Source organism: Mytilus trossulus, chromosome 14, assembly GCF_036588685.1.
Source record: "Mytilus trossulus isolate FHL-02 chromosome 14, PNRI_Mtr1.1.1.hap1, whole genome shotgun sequence".
Taxonomy (NCBI): domain Eukaryota; kingdom Metazoa; phylum Mollusca; class Bivalvia; order Mytilida; family Mytilidae; genus Mytilus; species Mytilus trossulus.
This window is the reverse complement of record NC_086386.1, coordinates 61,188,499-61,204,700: the sequence shown is the minus strand read 5'-3', so window position 1 is coordinate 61,204,700 and position 16,202 is coordinate 61,188,499. Positions and strand designations below refer to the sequence as shown.

The window sequence follows — 16,202 nt, the reverse complement described above, 5'->3', positions numbered from 1 at the left end:
TATTGTCCCATAGTAATTTTGACATGTTTGAGGTATTACCAATTCTATATTTATAAATTGTTTGTACCATGTGAAATTGTCCTTTTTATACATGAGCAATAATAGGACAATATAGCTTAGGTTCAATGCATCTCTGCCCAGTTTTGAATATAAAAAGATCTAATTAGGACTCTCGTTTGACCATAAATCTGGCCATAATCCTTCAATTCATTCAATGTCCAGTATGAAGTGACCACCTCTTCACTGAAAAAATTCCATATTTAATTGAATGTTGAAGTGGTTATTTGCAATTTAATTTCTTTATTACACCAATGTCCTTTCAGGTAAAACTACAATATCATCTGCAAATACTCATGAAAGATATCGACACAATGCCGAAATTAATAATAATTGTATTAGATTAACTCTTAAACTCAATATTCTTCAGGTCAAGTACTGTCTAACAAGTATGAGATGGACAAATAAAGAAATGGAAATATGTTGGAAAAAAATGGATGTCCATGCCTGGTCGCTTGGTCAAGAGATCTGCACACCACTTCAAAGGTTTCCAGATGGGTAAAATGAACAATGAGGTATTCTTCGGAAATAGGATATTAAAAATGTTGACAATGTGAACGGTGACAATATTAAAATATGTTAGCCTTGTAAAAACATTTATTACTGATGTGAATTTGATGCACATTTGAGAAAAATCTGCAGGTTTATTAAATCTGGTTATTGGATGTTGTTTCTTCAAAAAAGTTCTATTTTAAATAGATCTTTGATAATCTAACATTCAGGCTAGGTAGTTCAAAAAAGACATAGTGGCTCTTGGTTGTTAATTTGCATAATCATAATTTTACAATCAATTTATGATCAGATACAAAGATTTATAAAAAATGACCATTTAAACTTCAAAATTGTCATTGGTGCTTTGAATGTATATTGTGATATCTGAACTCAAGAAAATCTTATAAATACTACCTGAATATATTTGAAATAAATGACCACAATATTCAATACATTATTACGTCTGTCAAATTTTCACTGCCTTCAATATTTCACAGCTCCTCCATTCTCCAAAGGGTCAAGTTATTCATCCACAACACCCAAGCTCATCAACACTGAGGTTGAGTGTTTTAATGCAGTTTCTCAGTAAATCTGGAAACTCCTCATAGTTGACTTTAATTGTCAGTTTGCTGAATGTTGGTAGTTCCCTCCAGACTTGCTGTCTCTCTTTGACAATAAAAACTCTAATGGTACTATATATCAAAGAGTCCTAAAATGTGTCTTGAAACACCAACATTAAATAATTTAATCAAAATATTAATTAATTGATTCTTCTAGTTTTTGAAAGCAATGCATAAACTTTCCTTGATAAGGGCAAAATAACAGTTCATTGAATTGAAAAAAGTTGTATAAGGATCACAAGTGCATTGCAGTAGGTATTTACCAAATGCATTTATATTTATCAGTAATTAACTCATTGAAAGAAAACTTATCACACAGATTAAAACTTCAAAGTGTATTGACTTCTTGATCATTATTCTTTAAATTTACTTATGACTTATCTCCCTTTGAAGATTAGACTATTGATCCAATTTATTACAGTGAATTACCTCCCTTTATGTAATTCTCTAATCCAATTATCAGGATTTAATTTTTAAGTCAGATAGCTAATATTTATATTTTGATTTTGCTTTGATTAGTCTCTATCATGCAACGAAGTGTAATAAATCTAAATATATTGTCCCTTTTTATTAAATTTTAATTTAAAATTATTTTAAAGAATTAAAAGATTTGTCTGGCTAGAAATAAACATACATTTTGATTTCATGATATTGTTGTCTGAATTGTTTTATTCCAAGTTAGATTATCAAAAGATAATATAGAATAATTGGTTTGCTCTATCTTCAGGAAATTTGTAGTTTGGTGGATCTTTGGGGATGATATGGATCGGACTTGACAAAGTTTTTATTGAAAAGGTTTGTATTTAATGATATTTGCCTTAAATTAGTGGAGAATAAAGACTTTTTCCCCTGGAGAAGAATCCCAATTTAAAAAAAAATGGCTTAAAATTATTCCCTAAAAGACAACTTTTTTCCCAAACAGTGCAGTCTCAGTAGTTATTGTGCGTGAATACAAACCGAAAAACACTCATTTATACATTTTTCATGTCTAAAATGACAATATGTGCACATTTGAGGTTAATTTTATCTATCATCACTGACAAAATTGGTCTTATTTTAAAGCAGGGTTTGACTCTTGAAATTGGGTCTGTAAATTGAAGTTTCAGTCAAATTCATGATTTATTTTAAAATTTTAAATTTCCCAATTTGATGAAAATGATGCATATTCCCCCCCACCCCCCACCCCCCCCCCAAAAAAAAGGGTAAGGGTAGTTTTGAAAAAAAACAACAATATCACTGCTTATTGTTAAAAGAAAATAACATTTGGTGCATCTGAAGAGTTTTCTGGATTTTAATCTTTATCAAGAACGCTTTCCAGCCTCAAAATTTGAAAGGCAAAGGATGTGTAACTTGTTGAAAACTTGAGGAGCTATAAATTATGTTGCAGGTTAATCAGACATGTTTGTTATGTTGAAAAAAGTCTAAACCAGGCCTTATAAATGCTCTGGAGAAAAAGATATCTGCACAGAAAATAGGTTTTCTGTCAATCACAGCATTCCATCAATTTTTAAATTGGAACGAATTTTTTTTATATTATTTTAAATATCTCCAATTACCAACTATTAATTGTCAAACATCTATAAATAATTAAATGAAAATACATCTTGACTAGATATCAGAATATTCCTGCAAAAACAAATGTAATGAGAGAGACATTAATTTAAACTAAAAGTCATTCACTTCTAAAAATCTGTAAAAATATTTGAGTTACTTCCCCTGACACAATTATAAAAAAAAAGTTTCAATGATTCAATGATTCAGAATCAAACCTTGTCCCACAAAAAAATTCCCAACCTACAAACCATCACATGCTAAAACTCACTTAAAATTAATAACCAACAAGTGTGTACCTTTTGAAGAGTAATACGACCAAATATCTACACCCAAATTTTACCGTTATCTATCTTGAAGATCTTTCATATAAAAATAGATGTCCTTGTGTTTTAAAAGGGAACACCTAAGATGAATGAAATGTGATGCTGCTGTCAATCTACCTGTCAGGTGAGCTCAACAATACACACTGATAAATTGTGCATGATGCAGGTGTTAAAAGAGTCCTAAATTGTAAAATAAGATTCTTTATAAATACATTGTAGTGACACTTGTATAATGTGTGGTTTATTGGAATCTGAATTCTCTTCGTGATTAATTTCAGATTGAACAAATTTAAAACACACTTTGTAGTAATGGAAGAGAAAAAATGCTGTTTCCTATTATGAAGTTGTTAGGTCTCTAGTATTAACATGAACATATTGATATTGTTTTATTGTCTCCTGTGTAAAGCGTTAAGGGGAATGGAAATAACTGGTGCCCGTCTGTCTGGTCTTGATTCTTGACAGATTTTTTAGCTCACCTGGCCCGAAGGGCCAAGTGAGCTTTTCCCATCACTTTGCGTCCGGCGTCGTCCGGCGTCGTTGTTAACTTTTACAAAAATCTTCTCCTCTGAAACTACTTGGCCAAATTGAACCAAACTTGGCCACACTCATCATTGGGATATCTAGTTTAAAAAATGTGTGGCGTGACCCGGTCAACCAACCAATATGGCCACCACGGCTAAAAATAGAACATAGGGGTAAAATGCAGTTTTTGGCTTATAACTCAAAAACCAAAGCATTTAGAGGAAATCTGACATGGGGTAAAAATGATTATCAGATCAAGATCTATCTGCCCTGAAATTTTCAGATGAATCGGTCAACCCGTTGTTGGGTTGCTGCCCCTGAATTGGTAATTTTGTGGAAATTTTGCTGTTTTTGGTTATTATCTTGAATTTTATTATAGATAGAGATAAACTGTAGACAGCAATAATGTTTAGCAAAGTAGGATATACAAATAAGTCAACATGACTGAAATGGTCAGTTGACCCCTTTAGGAGTTATTGCCCTTTATAGTCAATTTTTAACCATTTTTCGTAAATCTTAGTTATCTTTTACAAAAATCTTCTTCACTGAAACTACTGGGCCAAATTAATCCAAACTTGGCAACAATCATCTGTGGGGTATCTAGTTTAAAAAATGTGTCCGGTGACCGACCATCAAATCAAGATGGCGGCCACAGCTAAAATAGAACATAGGGGTAAAAGGCAGTTTTTGGCTTATACCTCAAAAACCAAAGCATTTAGAGCAAATCTGACAAGTGGTAAAATTGTTTATCAGATCAAGATCTATCTGCCCTGTAATTTTCAGATGAATCTGACAACCCATTGTTGGGTTGCTGCCCCTGAATTGGTAATTTTAAGGAAATTTTGCTGTTTTTGGTTATTATCTTGAATATTATTATAGATAGAGATAAACTGTAAACAGCAATTATGTTCAGCAAAGTAAGATTTACAAATAAGTCAACATGACCGAAATGGTCAATTGACCCCCTAAGGAGTTATTGTCCTTTATAGTCAATTTTTAACAATTTTCATAAAATTTGTAAATTTTTATTATTATTTTCCACTGAAACTACTGGGCCAAGTTCATTATAGATAGAGATAAATGTAAGCAGCAAGACTGTTTAGTAAAGTAAGATTTACAAACACATCACCATCACCAAAACACAATTTTGTCATGAATCCATCTGCTTCCTTTGTTTAATATTCACATAGACCAAGGTGAGCGACACAGGCTCTTTGGAGCCTCTAGTTTTTTATTAAACTTATACTATTCAGATTCAGTGTTTGAAATGAACATTTTGAAATTAAGTAATGATTCTCCATTAGTGCTTTTCAGTTAGATGAGCTCTACTGAATATGTGGATTTTAAAGATATTATTTGTCCTTGATTTTCACTGAAGAGACATTTAATGTGAATGTGCACATTTGGTGCAGTAAATTTGGTACTGTTGTAATTACAACGGTCTAATGTCTTATATTTTAAAACTACAAGAAAATTAATATTTACTTTTAAATGAGTTATTTTTTAAACAAAACAGTTGCTCGTTTGTGGATAGGTTGGTAATTTGAAGGAGATTTTATGAAGGCTAAAAAATTATACTTTAATTATGATTTTTTTTTTTAATTAAAAAAAAACGATATTTGTGAAATGCATTTAGACAGGAAGGGAAAAAAAAGACTTTCAACTTTATATATATACTGTAAATTCAGAAATTATTGTGAGGTTTTTATTATTGCGAATAATGAGACCGAGTTGTAAACGCAATAATTAAAACTCGCATTTTGTAATATTTTAACTGAATTAAGCATGACTTTTCTCAAATTCTTAAAAATTAAAATCGCATTCAAGTGTAGAATGACAAAATCGCAATAATAACAGCACGCAATAAATTCTGAATTTACAGTACTCTGGATTCCTTTATGTTTGCTGGGTACCAATAATATCAATGGAATTTGTGGTTATAAGTGAACCACAAATTTTAATATTCAATAAAGCTTCAATTTCCATAGGCTTGTATGCAGACTTCTGTAAATCCATTAAAATCATATGTCTTCAAATAAAATAGAAAAATGAATCCACAAAAATTGATACCTACAAAAAATAATTGAAACCACAGTAGTTGTTGGCTTACTGTCTAAGAAGATATTAATTCAAAGATGACAGTAATTGAACAAGTGTTTTATCATTACTGTAATTGGCTACTTCATAATAAAATTGAAAAAAGAATTATTGGGAACTTTTTCCTTAGACATTCTCAACAGCTAATGTATATACATTGTATAACCTCTACTTTCAGTTCAAGAGGACTTAAAGTACATAAGTTATTGAAAGAATATAGATGAATTGATTGACATCTACCTAAAGGTAACTATTACATACAATTGACTAACATACGATACAAATTGGGTCAATCTGCACTCATTAAATCATCAACCTGTCCGCTCAGGTGTAATAAATACATCAAAGCCTTGTTGATGATGAATGATTTCTCACCTTCTCCAAGGGAAATGGGTGAACGGTGTCCGTGGACAGCCTTTGAACTTCAATATATTAATCATATTTATGTCCAGTTTTGAAAAATGAATATTAATTAAGCCTTGTAAATAGGAATTATATTCAAATTTAGATCTTTTATTTGAGTTTTATGTTATATTATTTCTCATTATGCAGATGGTCAGATAAGATGACGATTTTGATTGGATAAATATGTTTTGATTAAGGACCATTTTGGATAATGTTTCAATTTGCGGTTGCTAGACTGACTTTGGAAGAAAGAGATATAAATTAGTATGAAATATTTAAAAAAAAAAAAAAAGGAAGATTGTAACTTTAAAGAAAATGGAAAACAAGATAAACTCTGAAAGAAAATACCCTAAATAATAAGGACATTGTACCATCAAACTTAGAATATATATTTTTTTAGTTCCATAATGGGACACTGAAGTGTGTTGTGGAAAATACAAGTCTGCTTAGAAGAAAGTAAAATCAGTAATTGGGTAAAAAAAACATGCCATTTAAAGAAGCTCTTTTTTGGCCTAGTTATTTTCATTTCGTTTTTTTTTCTTCTCTGCTTTATCAAAATGGCATATACTTTTTTCCCCATAGAGTAAAGCAATTGAGCCCAACAATAAAATTTTACCATTAGAGTAAAAAAAACAGTTTACAACAGTGCCAAAAAATATATCTGGAAATGGATCATTTGCAGTACACTTATAAAACTTAACTTCATAGTTTTGTTTGTGACCTATTTTTTTTTATGAATTGTCCGAACATTTATCATAATATGTATTGTGTTAGGTGCTTAATGTCAACTTCAAAAAATCATGTGGACTACTTAACTTCATCTAGATGATATATATCGTCTTTTATTTCCAGAAAAAAAACATGACTAAGGGGAAAATAAAAAAATGTATAAATAAGGTTTTCACTATTTTTGTATTATTAATTGCAGTTGTTATCTGTTTTGGGTTACTATAAACTGTCATAACACTTGGATAGTTGCCATTATGATGACAAAAAGTTTGTTTTTGGTTAAAATGAGTTTAAGAAATCTATTTACGAAAGACTAAGATGGGCTAGTTGCAATATTTTTCCTTTATTTTCTTTGTAATTTTTTTCTAAAACAAAACTAATTAAGAATATGTTGTACATGAAGATTATTCACATCAACCTTTTTGAAGTAATTATTATAGCGATTCATCTGTTATTAAAGGAATAGGCTATAATTACAGTGGTGGATCCAGAACTTTTCCTAAGGGGGGCCCGCTCCAGTCATGCTTCAAAGATTTTTTATATAATCAACCAATTTTTACCCATGAAAGGGGGGGGGGGGGGGGGGGCCCGGGCCCCCCTGGATTCGCCTATGAATTATCTGTCGTTGTGAATAACTGCAGTATGAGACTGAGACTAATGAAATCTTCTGTTATCCTGTAGGGATAATCTGAAGGGATTTGACAGGTTTACATCATTGTGAATATTGGTGCAAGCATTTTTTGCTCACAATTTATAATTCATATATTTAGACTGTCAATTCTGGTTGTTAAGTTGATTTTTTCCCTTACCCACAAACTTTATTGTCATATGAAAAGACAGGTTGTCATGGTGATTGTCACTTATTTGATAATTAGAAAATAGGAAAGACTGTATTTGTCAGAGTAGCACCATATTTTATTATTTTCAAAACATTGTTATAATTGCTTGTATTTGAAATGAAATTGACGGGTCTACTAAAGTAAATATATCACTCAATATAAGAAGATGGGGTTTAACTGCCAATGAGACAACTTTCCATCCAAGTTGAAGTTTGTAAAAGTAAACCATTATAGGTCAAAGTTTCGTATTGCATACAAATTTTATTAAGTCTGCAGCAGACACTTTGTAGTCGAAGTGTTTCAACTGAGGTACTACACAGGCATCAAAAGACATCATTATAGAGTAAAGGGATGGCATCAAAAGGCTTCATTATGGAGGAAAGGGTTAAAATGGTGTTTACACCAAGAATCAATCTATCTGAAAAATAAAAACAGATATGGGGTATTACATTCAATTGGACAGCAACCCTATGACAAAAGAGAACAAGAGACATCATGACTACCTATTACAACACAACATGAAACAAATTTGTGATCAGACAGAATCAGAAGTTAATCTACTAAGCTTTGCTCAGCATTGCAGAGACACAAATTGATTTGATATCCTGTATATAATTAGTGTAAACAGATACAATAATATTTGTGATATGTGCTTTGAAGTTCGTTTCTGATAAAAGGAAATTACAAAGTAATTATATAAATTAAACAAAATATTTTTCTTCTTTTTACAAGGCTTAAAAATAATAAAATCTTTTTGATGATCATTTTGTTTTCATTTCCAGGTTTTCTAACTTGTCAGAAAATTTACTGTTAATAATTAGAATCATCTTGTTTTTTGCAGCAACCACCTGACAGCTACAGTGAGGAGATAATTTACCTGTCTGTTGAAGTGATCTATTGATCGTCACACTTCAAAGGGTACATCCTACCTGTAATTAGAACCTGTCAATCAAACTGTTAATCGGCAGGTAACATTCACATGTTAGAGGTGATTATCCCATTAACTGACCACCAAAGTCAATAATTGACCATGGCAGTGGTCACTCTGCTTGTAAGAAGTCAGATTTGTTCAGTGATTTTGTCTGGGTTGACAGATGGTATGGGGATTTTCATTTTTATGAAGCATTTTTAAGGTGTGACATTCTTGGTAGCTTTCACAGTTAGAAATTTACAAACGATTGACATTTCACAGTTAGTCAGAAAGAGGCTTTATGAAATTTAAAAAAACCGAAAAAAGTAATATTATTGACATACATGTAACATATAATTACAAATTGATGCTTTGTACCAATTTAAACTTGAAATGTGTTGTGAAATTCTTCCACAAAATACTGTCCCTTTGGTTTTATTCACGCCACTTTTACAACAAACAAACAAATTCTTTTTCATCTAATATTGTTTAGATGGAACTAAACACCATGACTAAAATTGATTTGGCGTGTTAAATTTTCATATTTTGACAAAATATTTACTTTGACCCTTTGACATAAAATACAAAAAAATATAAAAGAACCACACACTTGATCAGAAAGTTTTTAATTGTATATATATTACAGTTTGACAAAAACTAATTTTGATCATTGAGAAGCTTAATATTTCCTTAACAATACATAGAACGTGATTAAAAGGTTCTGCTGGTTTTTACAGAGTTATCTCCCTGTAGTGTTAGGTACTACTTTAACTTGCTTATTTTTTTGTTCATAGATTTTTATACATCATATTCACTGTGTATCATCGCCACCGGAAATTGGGTACTAACGAAGCGGAGAGAAATAGAAAAAAAAGTAAACAAGTTAAGAATTCATTCTATTTAAAGCATTTCCATTCATTTGATAAGTGTGCCGCTTCATGAATGATTTTCATATATATAATTCTTTAAATTATTAGGCTGATAAGTACAAAAGTAATACAAGATTTTGTGTAATACTCCAAAACTTGTTACTTAGTACCGAAAAATTTCGAGGTATATCGTCCTCTGTCGCCCTATTCTCAAGATATTGAACTGTTTTTCATTATTTCCCCCCACACATTTTTAGACTATTATGGTGTGGCATCATATTTACTGAAACTTGTTGTCAAAAAGATGTATTTTAAAGAATATAGACCATAAAAAATAAATTCTAGGGTACGGCAACTTGCTCGTGTTGACAAATTTACTGTATGGCAACTTGTTTTCAACTGTATGGCAACTTGCTAATTTTAGAATAGTTATTTACCGTACTTTCAAAGAAAATAAAGTTACTGTATTTTAAAAGTTCAAATATCTAATGTGGGGGGATACCTTTTTATTTTAAACTGTTTTTGTCCTTTTTATAGAAAGAGAATCGTCCATAGATTTGATTTCCAATAGTAATAATGGTGAAATATAATCTCTTTTTTTTTGTGTAACCATACCAACAATCAGCATTTATTTGATACCAAATATAGCAAAATATGGGGTTGAACATGTCACAAAGATCTCAAAAACTTGGTCCAAAGGAAACTTTGATTTCAATCAATAAGAGTGTTACCTTTCCTGAAACCATAGACATATATCTATCAAGAGTTGAACAAAATTAAATGCATGTCTGCTGTTTTTTCCATAAAATTCAATTGAAAAGATCGAGCGTCAAATCTTTGTTGAAAAACAATACTAAATGACTTATAAAACATGCTAAAAACAATCTAAATGTTCATATAAACCCACTAGGAAGGCTTTTATATTATTATTCAACTATCTAAGAATCAATTCAATTGTACAAAAACTTTCATATTTAGAAAAGGAGTAGGTTCAGTAAGACCTCTTTTTGGCCCCAAAATATAGCAGTTTTACAAAATTGTTAAAATTTAAACTTTTTTTTAGTTATTGGATAGTAGAATGGTTGTGCTACATAAATATGGGCTGTTTTTGACAATACAATGCACATATATTGGGTACTAGCACCATGAAGTCGTGCTAAATTACTGAAATCTTCACAATTTCAGCATTTTAGTTAAATTTTAGACGGTTTCCGGGTAAAACGAAAGTGGCCGCATTCGTGTTCATCCAAAATATTGAAATGTAAGTTGTATTTGATGATAGTACATAACATATGTAAAGATTGAGGATGAACACGGATGCGGCCACTTTCGTTTTTGACAAAAACCATCTGAAAAGTGACATTTTTTCGCATATTTGGTAGATTTTTCATGTTTGAGATTGAATCGGATCGTTTTTAATGACTAAATAAGTAAAAATCTTGCACTTAAGTGTTTAAAAAGTGGTCAAATCTTTCGTCAGATGAAACTTAAATTTGAGGCCAAAATCGGTCCTTACCGGACCTACTCCTTTACCATGGCTATAATGCGAAACTAAACTTGTAACTGTGTATTGGTATACCTAAAGCTGTCTCCTAAGTGAGCAATCATTTAACTACAAAAGGGGGTAGAAGTTCAATGTTTGTTTCTTGAATAAAATTTGTAAGGGTTCCGCGGAACCCAGTGTCTCGCCTACTTTTGCTGTAAATCGCAGGCTCAACAAAAATGAGGAAAAAATCAATAAAAATATTCTTCTTGATACTATCTTATGATTGTAAGAAGCTTCTGTCCAAGTTTGGTAAAAATCTATGATAGTTTAATGAATATAATAAATGTTTTAAAAACTTTAACTGCAGACTGTATGTAATGTTACCCCGCAGAAAAACTAAGTCCATTTAAAAGTAAAATACCGAAAAAATGGATTTATTTTTTAACAAAATTTACCTCTTGATACTATCTAATGATCAGAAACAAGCCTCTGTCCAAGTTTGGTACAAACCAAGCATAGTTTAAGAAAGTTATTAAAATTCTAAAAACTTTAACCACAGAGTGAATGTAATGTTACCCCGCAGAAAAACTAAGTCCATTTAAAAGTAAAATACGGAAAAAATGGATTTAATTTTTAACAAAATTTACCTCTTGATACTATCTTAAGATCATAACCAAGCCTCTGTCCAAGTTTGGTACAAACCAAGCATAGTTTAAGAAAGTTATTAAAATTCTAAAAACTTTAACCACAGAGTGAATGTAATGTTACCCAGCAGAAAAACTAAGTCCATTTAAAAGTAAAATACAGAAAAAAACAGATTTATTTTTTTACTAAATTTACCTCTGGATACTATCTTAAGATCATAACCAAGCTTCTGTCCAAGTTTGGTACAAACCAAGCATAGTTTAAGAAAGTTATTAAAATTCTAAAAACTTTAACCACAGAGTGAATGTTATGTTTCCCCGCAGAAAAAACTAAGTAAAATACAGAAAAAACGGATTTATTTTTTTACTAAATTTACCTCTGGATACTATCTTAAGATCATAACCAAGCTTCTGTCCAAGTTTGGTACAAACCAAGCATAGTTTAAGAAAGTTATTAAAATTCTAAAAACTTTAACCACAGAGTGAATGTTATGTTTCCCCGCAGAAAAAACTAAGTCCATTTATGAGTAAAATACGGAAAAAATTGAATTTTATTTTTACAAAATTTACTTCTGGATACTATCTTATGATCATAAACAAGCTTCTGGCCAAGTTTGGTAGAAATACATTACAGTTTAAGAAAGTTATTAAAATTTCAAAAACTTTAACCACAGAGTGAATATTTGTGGACGCCGCCGCCGACGACGGAATGTAGGATCGCTTAGTCTCGCTTTTTCGACTAAAGTCGAAGGCTCGACAAAAATTGAGAAAGGAAATGGTGAATATGTCAAAGCGACAACCACCCGACCATAGAGCAGACAACAGCCGAAGGGTCTTCAATGTAGCGAGAATTCCCGCACCCGTAGGTGTCCTTCAGCTGGCCCCTAAAAATATGCATAATAGTACAGTGATAATGGACGTCATACTAAACTCCGAATTATACACAAGAAACTAAAATTTAAAATCATACAAGACTAACAAAGGCCAGAGGCTCCAGACTTGGGACAGGCGCAAAATTGCGGCGGGGTTAAACATGTTTATGAGATCTCAACCCTCCCCCTATACCTCTAGCGAATGTAGAAAAGTAAAAGAATAACAATACGTACATTAAAATTGAAACATATAAATGAACCAAAATTTAAAAAAAAATTAAATAAATACAACGACTATATAGCAAAGGTTACGGACTCAAGTTGGGTCACGCAGGTGCAACAAATGCGGCAGTGTTAAACACGTAGGGATATCTCATGCCCCTCTTTATGTGTCTAACGGTAACCAATGTAGTTATTTCTGACTTCTATTTGTAAAGTATCCAAAACATTAAAAGGAAAGGCCACTTATCCAGCTAAAACCCTGGTCAGTCCTATGATGAAATTAATTTAGATGTATATGGAATGTTTGATAAGTTATATTGACCCAGAGTACCTGGACGGAATTGTGAAAAATAAAGTACCTTTTCAATTTGCAATTCGTAAAATAACTGAACAGTTTGGCCGGGTAGAAGAGGCCGAAAAAATGAAGACTTGGTTCTCAATTTGATGTCAAATTTGCTAGTCTATGACTTCAAGATGGGCCTAGGCTTTTTATATATCAACTCAAGAGTTGTTATAATTAGGACTTGGAGATGAAAGAGTGCTTCAACTTATGACACCTTACATGTTACTTTTTGATTCATACACTGGTTTTGATGAGTTAAAATAAAAATCAGTAAACCTGCGCAATTCCTTTTAATAAAATTATGTAAGCAATGAGTCGTATGAATACCCTGACTGAGATGTAACCATGGTCTATAAGAGCCTCCGCCATAAAAAAAAAAAATGTTCGCGCCCTATAGTATTCACTCATTCTATCTGTTTGTTACACTTTCCTACGTCTTGACGATTTGCTACGACTGATTGACATAAAACATTTACTCAACAATATACATATCCAGAAGAAGAATCCATTTTGCTGTTTGGAGCATTTTCGATTATTCATAAAATACATGTAGTGTCCTTTTTCTAGGAGTCAATCACTCCGTCGGCTTTTCCATCCGTTCAATTGTCTGTCCATGTGTCAATAAAACAAAAATGGTACTTGCGTGTGTATTCTGAAAATTAGTCAGCTTTGTAAAAGATTCCTTATGGAGCTTGGCATTTCTGCGACTTTGTACAGTGGTTTTCAAACTTTTGAATACATCGAAGATATGCACTTCCCCTTTTCATTGCTTTTGTGTTTGTTTGGAAAAAAAGGGTAAATTAAAGTTGCTGTTTTAACTCTTATCAGTATTTAAAATGTGTTGTTAACTGTTTTTGTCAAAATCGAGATGTAGTTAACACATAAACGGACCCTCTACCAGCCCCCCCCCCCCACCACCACCACCACCATTTAATTATGCATTAGATAGAACTACCATTTGCTTGACAGCATTTAAGATGTATACAAATTATATATTTTCAAAAAGAAACTGACAAGAAAATTAATTGTAAATGCAATTCACGATTTGTTTCTCCTTTCTTTCGATGAAAACAAAGTATTTTCTTAATTTTTCTTTTTATAATTACAACTGAATCATTTCAGAAATTAAATAATAAAACAATTTTATGTGTCTGTTCGAATTCTCGATCCTGTGGTTCGGTGGTTGTCAATACTTCATCTCTATCCTATTTGTTGTTTTCATAAATTGTTTTGTTATGAGTTAGGCCGTTAGTTTTCTGATTGAGTCCTTCCACATTTTTCGGTTGGTGCTTTTTATAGCCGACTATTTTTGAAAATCGAAAAGCGGTACGCAACGAGGACTTCTGAACTAAGTTAACGGCATATATTTAATAATATTTGATAAGTACGACATTTTGTATATTTGTAAGCCTGTAAAGCTTTGATATCAACAAAATATCGTCCCTTGATATTATCTTAACAGTGATTAATTTCCTCTTAACATTATAATAAATTGCAAGACGCCGTACAGACAAAAGTTGTTATATTGCAATTCGCCGTACAACGTCCTGCAATTCGCCGTACATTAAACAAACAATGTTTTTGTCCATATTCTTTTAAAAACATGTTTTTGACAACAAATTTCAGTAAATATGATGCCACACTAATATTATCTAAAAACGTGTCTAAAAAAATAATGAAAAACAGTTCAATATCTTGAGAATGGGGCGACAGAGGACGATCGACCTCAAAATTTTCCGGTACTAAGTGGCAAGTTTTGGAGTATTACACAAATTCTTATATTAATTTTGTACTTATCGGCCTAATACTTTAAAGAATTATATATCAGAAAATCATTTCTTAAGCGGCACCCTCATCAAATGAATGGAAATGCTTTAAATTGAATGAATTCTTAACTTGTTTACTTTTTTTTCTATTTCTCTCCACTTCGTTGGTACACAATTTCCGGTGGCGATGATACACAGTGATATTCCTTCTATTCAGTTGTTTCACCTTGAAAAAAAGGTCACAATCAATATGAAGGAGAAGGGATTTCAAAATTAAAATTGAACCAATGAATGAAATTAAAATTTCCAATGTTTGAGGCAATTACACATATTATTCTTGTTAACTAGACTTCATTTAAAAAAATTTATTGAACATGTTGAATCACTTAATTGACTTCTGGCCTAAAGTGCAGATCTTGCAACATCAATATTTTCTATACATAGGGGGATAAAAGGTAGCACAGATAAAGGAACAGCCACAATGGCTGAGACAATTAGCCATTGTCCCCTATTTGTGTTATCTGTGGAAAACCCACTTTATTTTATCCAGATATTAAACATAGCCAAAAGAAATCGATAGAAATTTGTATTTTTGAAATTGATCTTAGTTGTAAGTTGATTGATAGAGCATGTGTTATATCACCGTGTTGACAATTGTATTATGTTAACATTGCGCTAAAGTTAATAGAAACTGAAGAGCTACACCTTTATATTGTACTAAATAATGAGATTTTACACTTGGTTAAGATTTTCTTTGCAATCCTATATATTTTCTAACATAACACTGAAGTTAATGGAAACTGAAGAGCTACACCTTTATACTGCACTGAATAACTAGATTTTATATTCATTTAAGATATTCTTTGCAATCCTTCATTTCTGCAAACATTGGACTAAAGTTTATAGAAACTGAATTTATAACATTTATCTGGAGATGAATAACTTGAAGAGTTTACACTCAGTTGAGATTTTTTTTTAAATCTAGAATATGTGCTAACAACTGTCATATTCCTGACTTGGTACCTATCCTATGCAGAAAATGGTGTATAAAACCTGGTTTTAAAGCTAGTTTAACTTTAAGATTTAACTCTCCGTTTTATCTTTGTAGGACATTTCATCATTATGACCATGGAAAATCATAAGTATTAGTATTGTAGGCAAGTTTACATTGAAAGTGGTTTATTAGATTTGGGATTTCCAAACATTCAGTGAATCAAATTATGATATTTTCTGTATTATGAATACTTGTTGTAAGTCTTTTGAAGTAAATGAAATGCAAACAAACTTGTTTCAGGAGCAATAAATATATAGGAAGATGTGGTATGACTGCCAATGAGACTTTCACAAGAGACCAAATGACATAGACATTTACAACTATAGGCCTTGTCATCAGACAGCATTCAACATGAGCAAAGCAATACATATACTCTATGATAAGCTATAAAAATGTAA

At 31.4% G+C, this 16,202-nt stretch overlaps 1 long non-coding RNA gene across 1 annotated transcript; it reads left to right on the top strand.

Annotated features, from left to right (window-relative positions):
- Positions 1 to 432: 432 nt before the first annotated feature.
- Positions 433 to 16,054, top strand: LOC134697175 (uncharacterized). Its single transcript, XR_010103078.1, has 6 exons — positions 433 to 572; positions 1,897 to 1,964; positions 3,120 to 3,170; positions 5,844 to 5,911; positions 8,480 to 8,606; positions 15,859 to 16,054. It is a non-coding gene; the product is annotated as an uncharacterized LOC134697175 (long non-coding RNA).
- Positions 16,055 to 16,202: the final 148 nt, after the last annotated feature.